Below are 16644 nucleotides of genomic sequence, written 5' to 3'. Positions count from 1 at the left end.
CAAAGTGAATTCAGCAGGGTTATTAGTCAAATATTCTAGGAATGCAAGGAAGGTTCAAGAATAATCCTTTAATGTAAGTCAGCATACTGACAGGTTAAAACTTTATGTAGAAAAACTTCAATAGATGGCAAAATGAAAAATTTACTTCCTTTTATACTCTAACAAAGAAAACGATGTATATGTATGCTGAAGGTGATTTGACTCAAGAGCAAACATCACATTTAATGGTGACACAGAAGAAGCATTTTCATTTAAGTCTGAAACAGAGAAACATATGCTATCATTACTATTATTCAATTATTATTCTAGAAATTTTAGCCAAACTGAAGCCTCTGCCTCAGCCACTCTAGCCAATTTACCAGTCTTTAAGAGTTAGCAAGCACCTTTAGCCCTTGTGATTAACTGAACCTTTCTTTGTATGGGAACCAAACCCTCTTGTACAATCCCCACTACCCCTCACTCTGGGGCACCAATGCACAATCTCAAACACTGCCATAATGTCTGTAGCTGGTACCACTGAGTCTAAACGCAACCAAGAAGTGTTATAGATCACTGTGCTTCCCTTTTACTGATTAACTGCCCTAAAATTCCTTTAAAAATCTTTGGGCCAGGCAAAAACCTCAGTGTTGGTTTTTAGACAAAAGTCTGCCTTCTCCCCAGGTGGCCAGCCTCCTGAATAAAGCTCATAATCCTTTCCAATCAAAATTTGTCTCTTCAGTATCAGCTTTTTGAGCAATGAGCAGCTGAAACTGGGTTTTTAGGTAACAAAATTGGTAAGAAAGTAAAGATAAACTTAACATTCGTAGAATTAAATAAAAAGTAAGATGGCTAGGCATAAATAAATATGAAAAAGCAATCAGCTAACCTATATGTGAGCAGTAAGCCATAAAGAAACATGAATGGGGGATAAACAACAACCCAGCATAGCAGCAACAAAATAATTAAATATTGAGAAATAAACCTAAGAAATGTGAGGGAGCTACCTTAAGTAGGAATTTGATAGATGATAAAGATACTATTTCAAAAATGTGTCAAGAGGGTGGAGCCCATGCAATGTTTAGGTCAGTGAAACTATTTCCTATGATACTGTAACAGTGGATACATGTCACTATACATTTGTCAACATCCACAGAATGTACAATACAAAGAATAAACCATAACGTGGACCACAGTTCATAATAATGTAACAATACTGGCTCAAAAATTTTAACAAATGTATCATGGCTATGTTAGCAAGTAGTTAACATAGGGAAAACTGGGAGGGGGAGAGGGAAAATGGGGACTCAGTACTTTCTGCTCAATTTTTTGGTAAACATAAAACTACTCTAAAAAGCAAAGTCTATTAATTTAAAAAATGTGATGTGAGAATGGATAATTGAAAAATGGCATTAGTATAACTGTTACCCACTGAGGGGAAACATTAGATTTCTCTTTCATAATGTAGTCGCTCTTCCTCTGGGCAAGTTAAGTACTGGAAAGGAAAGTTCAGTCCTTTTCTCCACTGTCACTTGTGGAAGACGGTCTATATGATGAACGAGAGTAAAGGAGAGGTCACTGACCACACACTGCCAGGCCTTCTGGCAGATGTTCTTTTATAAGTCTGCCCCAAAGTAGACATAACTCATCTCAAAGGTTTGGAACCAACAGTGGAAGAGAGCTGCTGAAACCCATATTCAACGCAGTAAAGAAACTTTGGTGATACTTTAGTGCCTGCAAATATTAGGGATTTCTTCAGGAACAGTTCTTTGGTTAGGAAAGATTTCATTTCAAAACAGGCAAGCATTTGAGGCAAGTGTTGGTAGAATGACCTTCTGCTGTCTTTACATGTTTGCCAGGTAAAACTGCAAAAGGCAGTAGACTCCACGTAAGCCCTAAAGCATTGTAAGAGGTTCTAACTTTTTATAATATGTGTTGGCGTTACTAAGAGGCATGCAATCATCTAATTCTATTCCCAAATTTTATTCTTCATCATATCCCAAGAAGAGGACTGAGGAATGACTAACCTTTGGATTTAAGTAGCTTGTCAACAAGGTTCTGCAATCAGTCCTGCCCAGCGTGATTTCAAGCTGGCCCTGGGTATAAATCCCTGAGTAGACTGTAGATTCAACTATAGTTGGGTGGTGGATTTAAATCACTGAAAAAATAAAGGGAAATGCAGCCCTTATTATATGGGGGTAAATCATCTTCTTGGATTGAGATACTAGGAAAGCCTCAACAAAGCCATAATAAACTCAAAAGCTAAGAAAAAAAATTAAAAAGCCCTTAGCAATCTTATTTGCTCAGAAAAACAGCAGTGGATATACACATATATAATCACAATAAGGCAAGTGAGAAAGTGAAAGAAAAACAAAGTTAGACATAAGATTAATAGAGGAAAAGGGGAATTTTTTTCTTTAAGGGAAACATGACAAGTTAGGTCAAACAGCTTTAAAAAGAAAAGAAGATACAGTTCAGTATAAATGCTCTTTAAAAGACGGGACTAAGAAAAAAAAAAGTTACTTTTACTGTTATTTATTCAAGTAAGGTGACATATAAGCCAAAAAGACACACGGAGGGAGAAAAGTAAAGTTCAGCAGTAGACTAAAACAGTTCTCTCAGAAAAAGCCTGGATTGAAGAAATTTTTGTTAAGAGCTCTCTTAAAGCCAAAGGTAAGATATCAAACACATAAGCAGAGGACTGCCCTTAAAAATTGGGACAGTTGTAACAGGTGATTACATTAAATTCAAATAGCTTTGTAAAGTTTCTGAAAAGGAAGATCAACTATAAAGTAGCTCATCCATTATGTAATTTGCAAGGTGATATGGGTAGAAAGACAGGAAAGCTACATATATAGTGGAACATATCAGGGAAGTCTGTGGAAATAAGACTGTAAGGAAGAGTACTAGGTCATACTAAAGGGAAGCCAAGTAATGCAGATATAATTCAAGCCTAAGTTAGATGCTGAACTTGTCCATAATTGGAATTACTTTACTGTGGGTTGTGAAGACTGGCAGCAGCTCAATCAATCCTGAACATATGGACCTCTTGATTTCCACTATGACCGTGTCTGTAAGAAAGGCACTAAGAGGAAGAAGAAAAACATTTGGGCTTCAAATCAAAAGGAAAAAAAAAGTAAGTAAGGTATTCCGGTCTAAACAATGTTAGCTCTTGGGATGCCTGGGTGGCTCAGCAGTTGAGTGTCTACCTTCGGCTCAGGGCATGACCTTGGAATCTGGGATCCAGTCCCGTATCCGGCTCCTGTGGTGAGCCTGCTTCTCTCTGTGTCTCCGCCTCTCTCAGTCTCTCATGAATAAATAAATTAATCTTTAAAAAAAAAATGTTAGCTCTATACTATGTAGAAAGGAAAGGGTTCAACTTGAACAGGTTAACAACTAAGCTGAGGATCCCTGAAAGGAACAAACAGAGACACAGCCCATTTTGACACACATAGGTAGCAAAAAGGAATATGTCTGCTACCACTGAATTTCCAAGGCCTGGAAAACTCAAATAATGAGAAAGGACAAGGTTTTGAGGAGTACACTGTAAAGGCCATGTTAGTCCCTAAAGGGACCTTAAACTTTAGAACAGTCAAAGGTCATTCTCCAGCTGAAATAAATGGAAAGGAAAAAAAGACCCTCCCCAAGAGATAGGATTAGTAGATACAAGGAATTTCTCCCTGTGTCTCCGCCTCTCTCAGTCTCTCATGAATAAATAAATTAATCTTAAAAAAAAAAAAAATGTTAGCTCTATACTATGTAGAAAGGAAAGGGTTCAACTTGAACAGGTTAACAACTAAGCTGAGGATCCCTGAAAGGAACAAACAGAGACACAGCCCATTTTGACACACATAGGTAGCAAAAAGGAATATGTCTGCTACCACTGAATTTCCAAGGCCTGGAAAACTCAAATAATGAGAAAGGACAAGGTTTTGAGGAGTACACTGTAAAGGCCATGTTAGTCCCTAAAGGGACCATAAACTTTAGAACAGTCAAAGGTCATTCTCCAGCTGAAATAAATGGAAAGGAAAAAAGACCCTCCCCAAGAGATAGGATTAGTAGATACAAGGAATTTCACTACAGGACAGGATCATAATGGGGACACAAGGGTGCAGAATAACAAGGTGGATCAGAACTGTAGAGAATGCAAGGCCACAAACTGCTCTGCACGACTGCCTGCTACAAACGTGGATCATTCTCGCAAAAGAAAATACTTTGTCACTAGACAGAACTCAACTACTTCAGCCCTGGGCTACCTAAGGTTCAAAAAAGAAATAAATACTGAGCTTTAAATGCACAGGACAGACAACAGGGAAACTCTAGAAGACCTGGCAGCTGAGTAAATCCCCCTGGCAAATTTCTCCAAGAACAAGGACTATGCCAGTGAAGCAGATGAAATTCCTTCCCTATATGGTCAACTGTCTCTATTAGCCTCTTGATAAGTGATTTCTCTCATCTGAGTTTAGAGTCTGCAAATTACAGACAGCCAACAGTCTGGCAGCAATCTGTGCAAGCAAAAAGCCAAGATATCTTTACGTTTTCTTTGAAGATTCTCTGTTCCCTAGAAACCAGAGTTTCTGTTGTTTTTGTCAGAGAACAATAATGTGGGTTAGGACTTTATAGTAAGGTGTCAACATCTGCACTATTTATTATAGAGATGGGAGATTTGCTTGTATCTTTTCAGATTTGTGGGGATGCTGCTGTGCTAATCTTAAAGAGTCCTAGGAATCCTACAACATTCTGAAAACACGTGGCACCAACTACTTTGAAATTAGAGAAATTCATCTTTGGAAGCACTAAACTAAATATATTCCAATGGAAGAAAGCTTCCCCAAATTTATCCAACACTTAAGAGAACGCCTTCTGGCTGAGATTGAGCAGTGAAGAAACCAAGGAGAGCACATATTTGGAAAGACCTTTAATTTTAACTCAGAGGGAAATCACAGGTGTGGGAATTTAATAATGAGTGGGTTCATAAGAGTCAAATTTGGGGGGATTTCATGTTGCTAGTATAGAATTAAGAGTCTAAGCTGTCATTTGGTTGTTCACTGCAGATAATCTGGAGAGCTATGAATGAAATCTTGGCTGAAAAAATTTGAGATGGGAAATAGAAGTAAATTTCCAATCAGGAGTTAATAGATCATCTACCCATTTAAAATATTTCTGGAGTAAAAAAAATTAAACTTAAAAAAATTTTATTTATTTGAGGGCAAGTGAGTGGAGGGGCAGAAAGAGAGGGAGAAGCAAACTCCCTGCTGAGCAGGGACCCTAATATGGGACTCACAGGAACCTAGAATCATGACCAGAACTGAACCAACTGAGCCACCCAGTTGCCCCTTAAATAACCTTTCTAAACTGGTCTACAGAGGATACACAAAAGAACAGTTATTGATAAAGGATCCCCATGGGATGCCTGGATGGCTCAGTGGTTGAGTGCCTTTGGCTTGGGGCGTGATCCCAGACACCCAGGATCGGCTCCCGCGTTGGGCTCTCTGCATGGAGCCTGCTTCTCCCTCTGCCTGTGTCTCTGCCTTTTTCTCTCTGTGTCTCTCGTGAATGAATAAATAAAAATCTTAAAAAAAAAAAAAAAAGGATGCCTTTAAGATAAAACAAAATGCTACCTGTGCAGGGAAAAAAAAAAACAGAAAAATCTTAAAAAACAAAATCTTGGAAGTATGAATTTACAGCTAATTGGTACAGTTACCTTCTGCTGGGAGTTGAGATGGGGCTTTGATGCCTGAATTCTACCATCCAGCCATTTGAGATTCTCATCAGGGAGTTTATACAAAGATTAATAGCCAAGTGAGACATAATAAAACACATTATTGGGGTGCCTGGGTGGCTCAGGTAGTTAAGCATCTACCTTCCGCTCAGGTCATGATCCTGGTGTCCTGGGATGGAGCTCCATGTCTGGCTCCCTACTCAGTGGGAAGTCTGCTTTTCTCACTGCCCACCTCCACCCTGGCTAGTGCATGTGTGCCTGCTCTCTCAAGTAAATAAAATCTTTAAAATTATAAAACATTAAAAAAATACTATTGATAAATGGGTAAGTACTGGGTAACCCTCATCTACTCACACTCATATATCCCAATAATCTAAATTTTGGAATTTGCATATTCATATGTTCAATAGTGGAGAAAAAAAAGATAGCTGGGCCCAAATCCAGCTTATAGAGTCCATCATACGACATACTTTACATATCCTCTTTAGTAGGCGGAGACCTTAAGCAAAAGTATGTGAATTTCAAAATAGTAATCCTACCATTAATAGAACAGCAATGTCTTAACTTCGAGCTTAATTAGATTACAACTTCTCTCTCACTGGGCAAAATTTGTAGGAGAGAGAGGGATGAGCTCGTTATACCTCATTTTCTTTCCTTTGGGTGAGGTGAAGGTAAAAAATGTTTTCCCAGCCCCGGCCCCTTTGCCCGCTGTTCCCCACACCACATATAGACATATGTGTATATATACATATATATTTATATATATTTTTTTCTCCTTTCAGGGAAAAGCCTTATAACAGTGGTTTTCAGACTTTTTAAGCGGTAGAATCCATCTTCAAATGATATGATTTCACATAATTTACAAAGACAGAATGGTTTCTATATAGTTAGGCTCAGCCTGGCAACCAAGGGATGGAAGAAGCCCCCTCACTATTTTGCTTAGATTCACTCACAAATATTTTGCTTCTGATCTCAGTAATTAGTCTTTCTGGAGGTGGATTCTGCTCGTTTAAAGATATGAGGACCCAAAAGAAGAATGCTTCAATCAAGCAACAGAATAATGTGTCTATAGAATTAGAAGTTGAGACTACAACCTGGGCGTTTTGGCTTCTTCTTGCCACTGGGTAAAAACAAAAGTTACTACATTTGGCTAGGTGCCTGAACCTGGTCAGGAAGGGAAAAAAAAAGGTTGCTGTTCTCTATGGGACAGAAGATAGCTGGAGCTCACAAGATGACCTTGGGTACCTTCTGGTTGTTGGGAGAGAAAAGTTCTCCATGGGTCTCTTGAATTCCTACATATCTTCCTGGACATGCCAAGAAGGCAAGGCCCTGACACTTTTTACCTGGGCCACCACTTCTGAAGGTTATGTTGCCAGCAAGCAACTCCTAGGAATGAGATACTGTCTTCCCACAAGAGTTAAGGGCCAGGTTTGCTTATTGTTTGCTATAAAATGGCAGATTCCTTAAGCTTGTGTTCATTCCGTAGCTACAGAACAAACCCATTTTGTGTATGACATCCATCTGGGCCCCAATGGGTCATCCTCATAGTAAGGGGAATTGACACATACATGTGGATGCTCATGATGGTGTGCTTTGAGTGATCAAGTCTGCTGTCTCTAACCTAGGAGTCTCATGTCTCCCGCCAGCATCCATTAAACAGTAACAGGCTAACTAATCAGCTTATAAATAACATAAAATCAAATTCCAAGCCCATTGCTGGTACTGCTAAATCTAGTAATAAATGTTAATGAAAGACTAAAGTGACCCTCTACGACAAGACCAAAGGTTCAAGATACCTAGGAATAAAGGTCACCGCACCAGATAAAGAACCTTGAGGCTGTCTAAAGACAAAGAATAGGAACAGTGAAGGAAGAAATCATGAATACAATGAATAAAAATATTAACAAATAAATAACAGTGAAAGTGGCTATTTTTATTTTCATCCTTGCTCTTATATTTATGTTTTATATAACTTCTATATAATTTTTAACTATGAAACTTTTCCCTCCACAAAGAATTTTCTCCATATAAAGAATTTTCCCTCCACAAAGAAATTTTCTCCATATAAAGAATCTATTAAGACTTAGGCCTTAGAATCTTGAAATAAGGGATGCCTGGGTGGCTCAGTGGTTAAGTGCCTGCCTTCAGCCCAGAGTGTGAACCTGGTCTGGGGATCGAGTCCCACATCAGGCTCCCTGCATGGAGCCTGCTTCTCCCTCTGCCTATGTCTCTGTCCCCGTCCCCACCCCCACCCCTGTGTGTCTCATAATAAATAAATATAATCTTTAAAAAAATAAAAAAAAAAAGAATCTTGAAATGACTATAGAAGGAATGGTATCACACCAAGTAATCTTGAACTTGAAGTTAGATATGGTAAGTGAAAAAACGATGACTTTTTTTTTTTCTATGGATTCTGCAATCTAGCATCCAATTTCCTGCCTATTAGAACCCCAAACTCCCATTTCTGAAAAAATTCCTCATTATGAACTATGTTGGTGAGAGGGCAATTCTCAGGGTCTCCCTCTCATTATGGAAGCTAAAAGTCAGTTATTTCTTCTGTTCGCTTGGCAGAGCCAAACTTTGGCAAACCACCTAAGGCCAGCCAATTATACATCTACTTTCAGGATTTTGAATTTTGAGCAAATGACAGAAGATGGAGGAGATCTTTATGGCAGTGGCGGCAGCAGCAACAACAGCAAGTAGTCAAGACTGCTCCTGCAATGTAATGGACTCCACAGTTTCTGAAGCCTAGCTAACAGAGAATGTCTGGTTTCTGCTTGTTTGTCCTGCTTGCTCATCTTCCAGCCTATGGTCAATACGGTAAGCTCCTGATAAATATATATATATATATATATATATATTTGTTTTGGTTTTTTTTTTTTGGTTCTTATTTATTTATTCATGAGAAACAGAGAGAGAGAGAGGCAGAGACACAGGCAGGGGGAGAAGCAGGCTCCGTGCAGGGAGCCTGACATGGGACTCAATCCCAGGTCTCCAGGATCACACCTTGGACTGAAGGCAGCGCTAAACCGCTGAGCCACCTGGGCTGCCCGCTCCTGATATTCTTATAAATAAATTTTGACTTAAGAGAGAAGGTATTTCCATTGCTGGTAACCAAGAATTCCAGTAGATTCACTGTGATAATAACAATACCAACAATATTTGACAATGCTGAGTAATTTATCAAGAGTTTTCACATTCTCTGTCTCACTATCCCCAACATTAGTAAGATAGGTCAGTATAGTATTATGATCATTGTCATGTGGATGCAAGCATAAAAAGCTAAAGAAGTTATGGACTTGCCCAATGTCACACAATTAGTAAGACGACAGAGCTAAGATTCAAACCTAGATCTGTTTCATTACAAAATCCATGTCAGCTCCACTAGAGTATACTGTTTCCAACAGCAATGAGTGACTAAAGACAACACTACTAAAAGAAGTTTTATAGATGATACAAAGCCACTTTAGAATAATTTTTCATGATAAAAGCTTACAGTATAATGTTGTGATTCAATTTGAGTGCAATTCAAAGAGAAGGTCTAAAACAGAACTCATTTAATCCTGACACACCATTTTTCCAGTAGGCTAACCAGAAATTAAGTACAGAATTTATGATATTTAACACAGATTGCATATATTTTTTTTAAGATTTTATTTATTTATTCATGAGAGACACAGAGAGAGCAAGAGAGGCAGAGACATAGGCAGAGGGAGAAGCTCCTGGGTCTCCAGGATCAGGCCCTGGGTGGAAGGTGGCGCTAAACTGCTGAGCCACCCGGGCTGCCCCCAGATTGCATATTCTTAAGAATGTCTCTCTTAAATATTAATCAACCACATTTTTGGCATTTAACAGATTGTAACTAATTATACGCTGTATATTATTACCTACTAAAATGTATTAATATGCCAACTATTTCAAGGACACCTATCTTTGTAGCAGATGTCAATTGGAGTAGCTACCTGACTTGTATTCTCCCTTCACAGGAAAGGAGTGAAGGGAGTATCAGTATATAAAAAGCCTTTCAAGATGTTTGTGCTCCATGACCTTGTTCTCCTTACCATAGAAAATTGATTCAAAGGGCTAACACTCAACCCAAATTAGGTCTATCACAGCCTCTCTATCCAGGATTTGAAACTCTGAAAGAGAAACAGATTAGCAGTAGTCAGAGCTGAAGTACAATTAAGGCAGCTCCTACAGAAAGGGTAGAAGCCCTTAGGATTAGAATAGTTCTTGCATCTCCCAAATCTTGATTGTCTTCTCTGCAGAAGGGAATTTTAATATAATCATGTCTCCCTTACGATATGCTTCTGTATTCGTTCATTCAATACACATGTGGTGTCATGCTGTCAGTATGCACTTTATACTACTGCAGTTTATTTTTTAATTTTTTTAATTTGGAGATATATATATTTTTTAGTTTTTATTTAAATTCCAGTTAACATACTGTGTAATATTAGTTTCAAGTATACAATATAGCGATTCATCATTTCCATACATCACCTGGTGCTCATCACAGTAAATTCACTTCTTTAGGGCAGCCCCGGTGGTGCAGCGGTTTAGCGCCACCTGCAGCCCAGGGCGGGATCCTGGAGACCCTGGATCAAGTCCCAAGTCAGGCTCTCTGCGTGGAGCCTGCGTCTCCCTCTGCCTGTATCTCTGCCTCTCTCTCTCTGTGTGTCTCTATGAATAAATAAAATCTTAAAAAAAAAAAAAAAAGATCACTCTTTTAATCCCCATCACCCATTTAACCCATCCCCCACCCACCTTCCTTCTGGAAACCATCAGTTTGTCCTTTATACTTAAGAGTCTGTTTCTTGGTTTGCCCCTCCCATCTGCTCATTTAAAAAAAATGTGCCTGCCTTCAGCCCAGTGTGTGAACCCTCCCCTCTGCTCATTTGTTTCTTAAATTCCATGAATGGCACCTAGGTGGCTCAAATATCTGCCTTCAGCTCAGGTCCTGATCCCAGGCGGCAGCAGCAGGCTTCCTGCTCAGCAGGGAGTCTGCTTTTCCCTCTCCCCTCCCCCCCAAATAAATAATTTTTTAAAATTCCATAAATGACTAAAATCATATAGTATTTGTCTTTCTCTGGCTTATTTTGCTTAACTTAATACTCTCTAGCTCTCTCCATGTTGCACATGGCAAGATTTCAATCTTTTTTATGGCTGGGTAATATTTGGGTGTATGTGTGAGTGTGAGTTGTGTGTGTGTGTACACACATCTTTATCCACTCATCAGTCGAGGGGCATTTGGGAAGTTTCCATAGTTTGGCTACTATATAGATAATGATGCTGTAAAGGTTGGGGTGCATATATCCCTTTGAAGTAGTATTTTATATTCTTTGGGTATATACTACTGGAGTTTAAAGAACATTAATCCCATCCTGAAAAGCCTGGGCCATACACAGGAGGCAGGTCCCTCTCCATGTACTCACCATTCTATCCATCCTTTGTCCTCTAAAATCTGCCCCCTCCCCCACCACTCCATTAAAACTTTACCATCACTTTTCAAACCCAGGGGACACTTTATCTTTTTTGGCCTCCCTACTACATTTGATACTCCTGTCTCTCCTTCATCACCTGTATCTTGGTTTTAGTGATATTATTCCCTGCTTTCTTGCTTCCATACCTTAATCTCCAATGTACTTTTCTTTCTATCCTTTAAAACATTGGTGTTCCCCCAGTTTCATCCTCTGTCCACTTTTCTCCTTACTCTGCCCTTAACCTCTGGGGTGTTATCAACCATGACATCAATTATTTACTTAACAAATATTTGAGCACCTATGTGGTAGATGTTGGCAATACAGCACCAAATGAGACAGTGTCCCTGTCCTCATGAATCTTAGAGCCTAGTAGCAAAGACATACATTACAATAAGAAGTGTTTCTTGCCTTTATAGAGATGATCAGTGCATGAACAAAAGGAATAGAATCTATATAATAGAGGCCCTTGACATAACATAGGGCATTCCGGGAGGAAGTGGCATTAAAGTCAAAACTGAAGCATGAGTAGGAGGGAAAAAGAATTACAGGCATTGGTACAATATTGCAGGCTCTGAAGGAAGACAGGTGCCTGGAGTGAAATGGCTGAGAAAACTGGTATGAGATCTGACAGAAATAGGTTGGGATCACATCAGATAGGGTTGTAAAGGCCTGGTTAAGGATAAATATTCGTTAGAAATCCATGATAACTAAATTCAAAAAAACCTTCAAAAATACTGCCAGCCATCATACCAATTCTACTCTTCACAAAAATTACTTTCCTCAACCTCTAGCTTCATCTTCCTCCTTCATTTTAGTGAATGATCTCATCTCCTACTTTTCAGAGCAGAAACACCTTTATTCTGATTCCTAGTGTCCAGTCCTCCTTAATGCCCATCACCCATTTACCCCATCCCCCTACCCATCTCCTTTCCAGCAACCCTGTTTCCTATAGTTAAGAATCTCTTATTGTTTGCCTCCCTGTTTTTGTCTTATTTTTCCTTCCCTTCCCCTATGTTCATCTGTTTTGTTTCTTAAGTACCACAAATGAGTGAAATCATAGGGTATTTGTCTTTGTCTGACTTATTTTGCTGAGCAGAATACCCTTAGTTCCATCTATGTTGTTGCATATGGGAAGATTTCGTTCTTTTTGATGGTTGAGTAATATTCCAGTGTGTGTGTGTGTGTGTGTGTGTGTGCGTGTGTACACACATCTTCTTTATCCATTTCTCTGTTGATGGACATCTGGGCTCTTTCCATAACAAATGAATTCTTCCAGTTTTTAAGCACATTTGTACCTCTCCAATTTAAACAAAACCAAATGACCTTTATTTGACTCCCTTACTTCCTTCAGGGCCAAATTTCTCCAATAAAGCTGTTTCAATTGTTTCATATCGTACTCATGATAATCTGACTTCCATCTGTCTCCCATCAAAACAACACTCACTACAGTCAATAACTCCCCTGTGTTGCTATATCTTGACTTCTCATTGGCTTCAAAATTTGCCATGCTCCTTCTGAAACAATTTCTTCTCAGATTCTGAAAACTGAAACTCATTTTCCTGTTACTCTTCTGGACATTTTTTTTGGGGGGGGGAAGGGGGCTCCTTATAGACTCATTCCCCATTTATCCTAGATTCTCCACGGTTTTAACAAAAAAGTTATCTAACATCTGCAGATAATCAAAAATTTACACTTATTTTATTTATTTATTTTTTAAGATTTGAGAGAGGGAGAGCGTGCGCACATGCAAGAGTGGGAGAAGGGGCAGGGGGAAAGGGAGAGATAATCTGAAGCACACTCCCTACTAAGCTCAAGCCTGACAAGGGGCTTGATCTCACCACCCTGAGATCATGACCTGAGTCAAAATCCAGTCAGACACTTAACCGACTGAGTCACCCAGACACCCCTAAAATAAATAAGTAAATAAAATTTATTCATTTGAGAGAGCACGTGCATAAGTGGTAGGAGGAGCAGAGGCAGAAGGAGAAGCAGGTTCCTGCTCTCCTGAGTCCAATGTGGGGCTAGATCCCAGGACATGGAGAGCGTGACCTGAGTCAAAGGCAGATGCTTAACCATCTGAGCCATTCAGGTTACCCCCCTTACCACCACCAAAAAGAATATTTTAAAGTAAACTCTACCCTCAATGTGGGGCTCGAACTCATGACCCCGAGGTCAAGAGTTGCACATGGTATGACTGAACTAGCCAGGTGCCCCATGAATTTACACTTTTAACCCACAACTCTCCAGACCTGTCAATTCATCATATATACTTTAATGTCTCATAGGCACTGTGAATTGAACATACCTAAAATACAAACTATAATCCTTTCCCCAAAGCCTTGATCCTTTTCCAGTATCTCCTCTCTCAGTGAATAGTGTCACTATCTCCCTTGCTATGCATTCTAGAACCCTAGAGGTCATAACTGAAAATTTGTATTGAATCCCTCAGCATCCAGTCAATCACCACTATCATAATAGCAACAAAAATAGCCAACATTTATTGGGAACTTACTATCAGGTCCTGTTTTAAGTTATCTTAATTTGGTTATCTAATTTAGTCATCACATCCACAGGTGGAAGTTATTATCACCAAGTCCGGTGGATTTTACCTCCTAAATTTCTTGAATATGTCATCTTTTCTTCATTTCTATTGTAGCTACCACCTTAATCCAAAGGACCATCTCACTGAATTACTGAGTAACTTCCTGTTTGGTTTGCCAACAACCACTCTGAGAGCTCTCTCATTTGCCACAGATCAGACCATCTTTTTCAAAAGAAAAACAAACACTTGCAGATCCCTCCTCTTTCTCAGAAACATGCATGCACAACACACATCTGAAGGGGCTTTAGAATAAAGGCAACCCCTCCCCCCAACTTGACTTATGAAACTATGCCTGGGCAGGTCTCTAGCTACTTCTCCAGATTCGTCTTACACTATCATCCCTCTTATGTTCTGTGTTCCAGTCACACCGGCCTTAAGTCAGTCTCTTGAATTTGCCATTCTGTGGTAAGCAGGTCTCTGACTGAGGGCCTCTGCATTTGCTGTTCCATCTACCTAAGAGGCTCTTCCTTAAGGTGCCTGATTAACATGTACTCTTTTTAAAAAAAGTTTATTTATTCATGAGAGACACGGAGAGGCAAAGACACAGGCAGAGGGAGAAGCAGGCTCCATGCAGGGAGCCCTATGCAGGACTCGATCCTAGGACTCCAGGATCACGCCCTAAGCCTAAGGCAGACACCCAACCGCAGAGCCACCCAGGCATCCCTTAACATGTACTTTTATTTCAGCTCTCGGTTCATTCACCAGTTCCTTGGGGGAAATTTTCCTAATGGTCAAATCATCCACTCATCTGCCCTCACTGTATCATGTTCTTCTCTTCAATAATACCTACCACTGTTTCAATTTTACATTTTTTTGTGTGACTGCTTGACAAATGTCTCACTCTCCTACTAGACTAAAACTACATGAGGGCATGGATTGTCTGGTTTTGCTCATCACTGCAAGTACAGAATCTAGCAAAATGCCTAGCATGCAGTGGCTCAGTAAGTATTCACCCAAATGGATGTGTTAGAAAGCCAAACTGAGCTAGATGAATAAGTCAATAGTGAGCTAAAAGAAAAGGGGGCAGTGAGTCTACCCATCCTCTGGTTTTAACAGGGAGGAGGGAGGTATTATTTATAGGGGAGTGTTGAGACTAAAAATGGGTAGACTGGTTTGGGTGGATGGTTAAAAAAATTAAAGAAGTTAAAACATGGCTAAATGCTAGACTCTGGTAGAGAAGAAGTTAAAGATGCTCAAAAGAGATGTATTAACAAACAATGTAACTTTTCTGACTAGGCTAATATTGAGGGATTCAAAGCCCAGGTGAAAACACTGGCTTTAGATGAAAAAGAGGCAGCTTCCCATTGTAGCAAAATAAAAAATTGTCAAAATAGGTGTATAGATTTGGGGGTAGAAATCTAAAAGTTAGACAGTTCCAAAATAATGTCTTCTATTTATTTACACTATCAAAAGGGGGATGATCTATTGAAAGCAAGCAAATAGAGGACTCATTTTAGAGGAAAACAGTAAAATTAACAGAAAGCAGGACTGATCACCAGTACTGACAGCTGAGTTGAAATTAAGACACCTGGCCACGAGCTGCCTAGAAATGGGATATATTCCAGCTGTGCTTGGAAACCTTGCACAAAAAAGGTAAATAGTCATCAATGCTTTTTGCCAGACAGATATGAAGAAAGGATGGAAGGTCAAGAAAGCCTGGGGGCATTGGAAGGAAGTGAAGAGAGAGATGATTATCTCCTAAACTGGGCAGACAAAAGAAGACAGCCTGGAGTCAAAAATAAGAAAGTCTGGATAATGGGAGTAGTCAATGGATGTTGTTGGCGGAATTAAATGAGACAAAGCATGCTAAACACATTGCAGAATGGCTGGTAGAAAATAAATGATCAAGAAGTGTTTCTATTACTGAAAATTTAATGCAGGAAGTTGTATTATTCACCCTAAAGATTAATGGCTAGTAGTAATTTACAGTCTTGAAGAGGTGAGTATACAGAAGTTAAGTCATTTTAGTTAGTAAGTAAGCCTAGTTGACTACTCAGCAGCCAATCCTTAAATCAGCTTTTTTGGTTCTCTTAATTCTCAACAGGGTTTTAACATAAGGTTTTAAATTCTAATTATACTTTAATTCACTTAACAGGGGGAAACTGTAAACTATAGTGGTACTTAGGAAGATCTTACGACATATCCCTTAAATGTTAAGGTTCTCCTACACTTAATTAACACAAGAGCAACAGCAATTGGACATGAGCAGTAGTGATTATGATCCAGCCCTGCTTTGTAGAGCTCCTCTATAGTATATCAGGTAATAAAATTAATATAAACAAAAAGGGGAAAAAAGGTGCTCAACCTATTTAAATAAGACGCTCCTATATACCCACTATAATGGCTAACATAATAAAGACTGACAATATCAAGTGCTGACAGGATGTAGAATAAAAGCCTCTCTAATACACAGCTGGCATGAGCATAAACTGGCACAACCTTCAAAACATTATGACAGTTATCTATTAAAGTTGAGTGTAGCATAGCCTATGACTCCACAACTCCACTCTCAGGTACTTCCCAACAGAAATGCATACATGTGCACATCTAAAGACATGTACAAAAACATACAAAAATGTTCAAAGTAGTACTATTCTTCACAGTGCCAAACTAGAAATAACTCAAATGTCCATAATGATAGAATGGATAAACTGTGGTGTATTTATACAATGGAATACTAAAGAAATAAATACAATGAAGATGAAGTAGAGCCACATGGAACATAATAAATCTCACAAAAATAATGTTAGCTTTCAGAAACCAAGACCCAAGAGTATATACTGTATGATTCCATTTATAAGTTCTAAAACAGGAAAAACAAATCTATGGTGACAGAAGTTAGAACAGTGGTTACATTTAGG

The 16644-nt window shown here is 39.1% G+C and overlaps 1 protein-coding gene across 5 annotated transcripts in view; it reads right to left on the bottom strand.

Moving 5' to 3' along the window:
• The window catches only part of KLHL7 (kelch like family member 7), a 67324-nt gene that overhangs the window by 47789 nt on the left and 2891 nt on the right, over positions 1-16644 (bottom strand). For 2 of the 5 annotated variants that reach the window (XM_041727796.1, XM_041727797.1), the window contains exon 2: positions 2004-2134. The exons of the other annotated variants lie outside the window; for them this stretch is intronic. The gene's annotated coding sequence lies outside the window, so the exon portion shown is untranslated. The remainder of the gene's footprint in view (positions 1-2003; positions 2135-16644) is intronic. 5 annotated transcript variants of the gene reach the window in all.

Source organism: Vulpes lagopus, chromosome 13 (genome assembly GCF_018345385.1).
Source record: "Vulpes lagopus strain Blue_001 chromosome 13, ASM1834538v1, whole genome shotgun sequence".
In the NCBI taxonomy this organism is placed as follows: Eukaryota; Metazoa; Chordata; class Mammalia; order Carnivora; family Canidae; genus Vulpes; species Vulpes lagopus.
The sequence above is the reverse complement of the archived record's forward strand: the minus strand, read 5'-3'. Positions and strand labels throughout refer to the sequence as shown.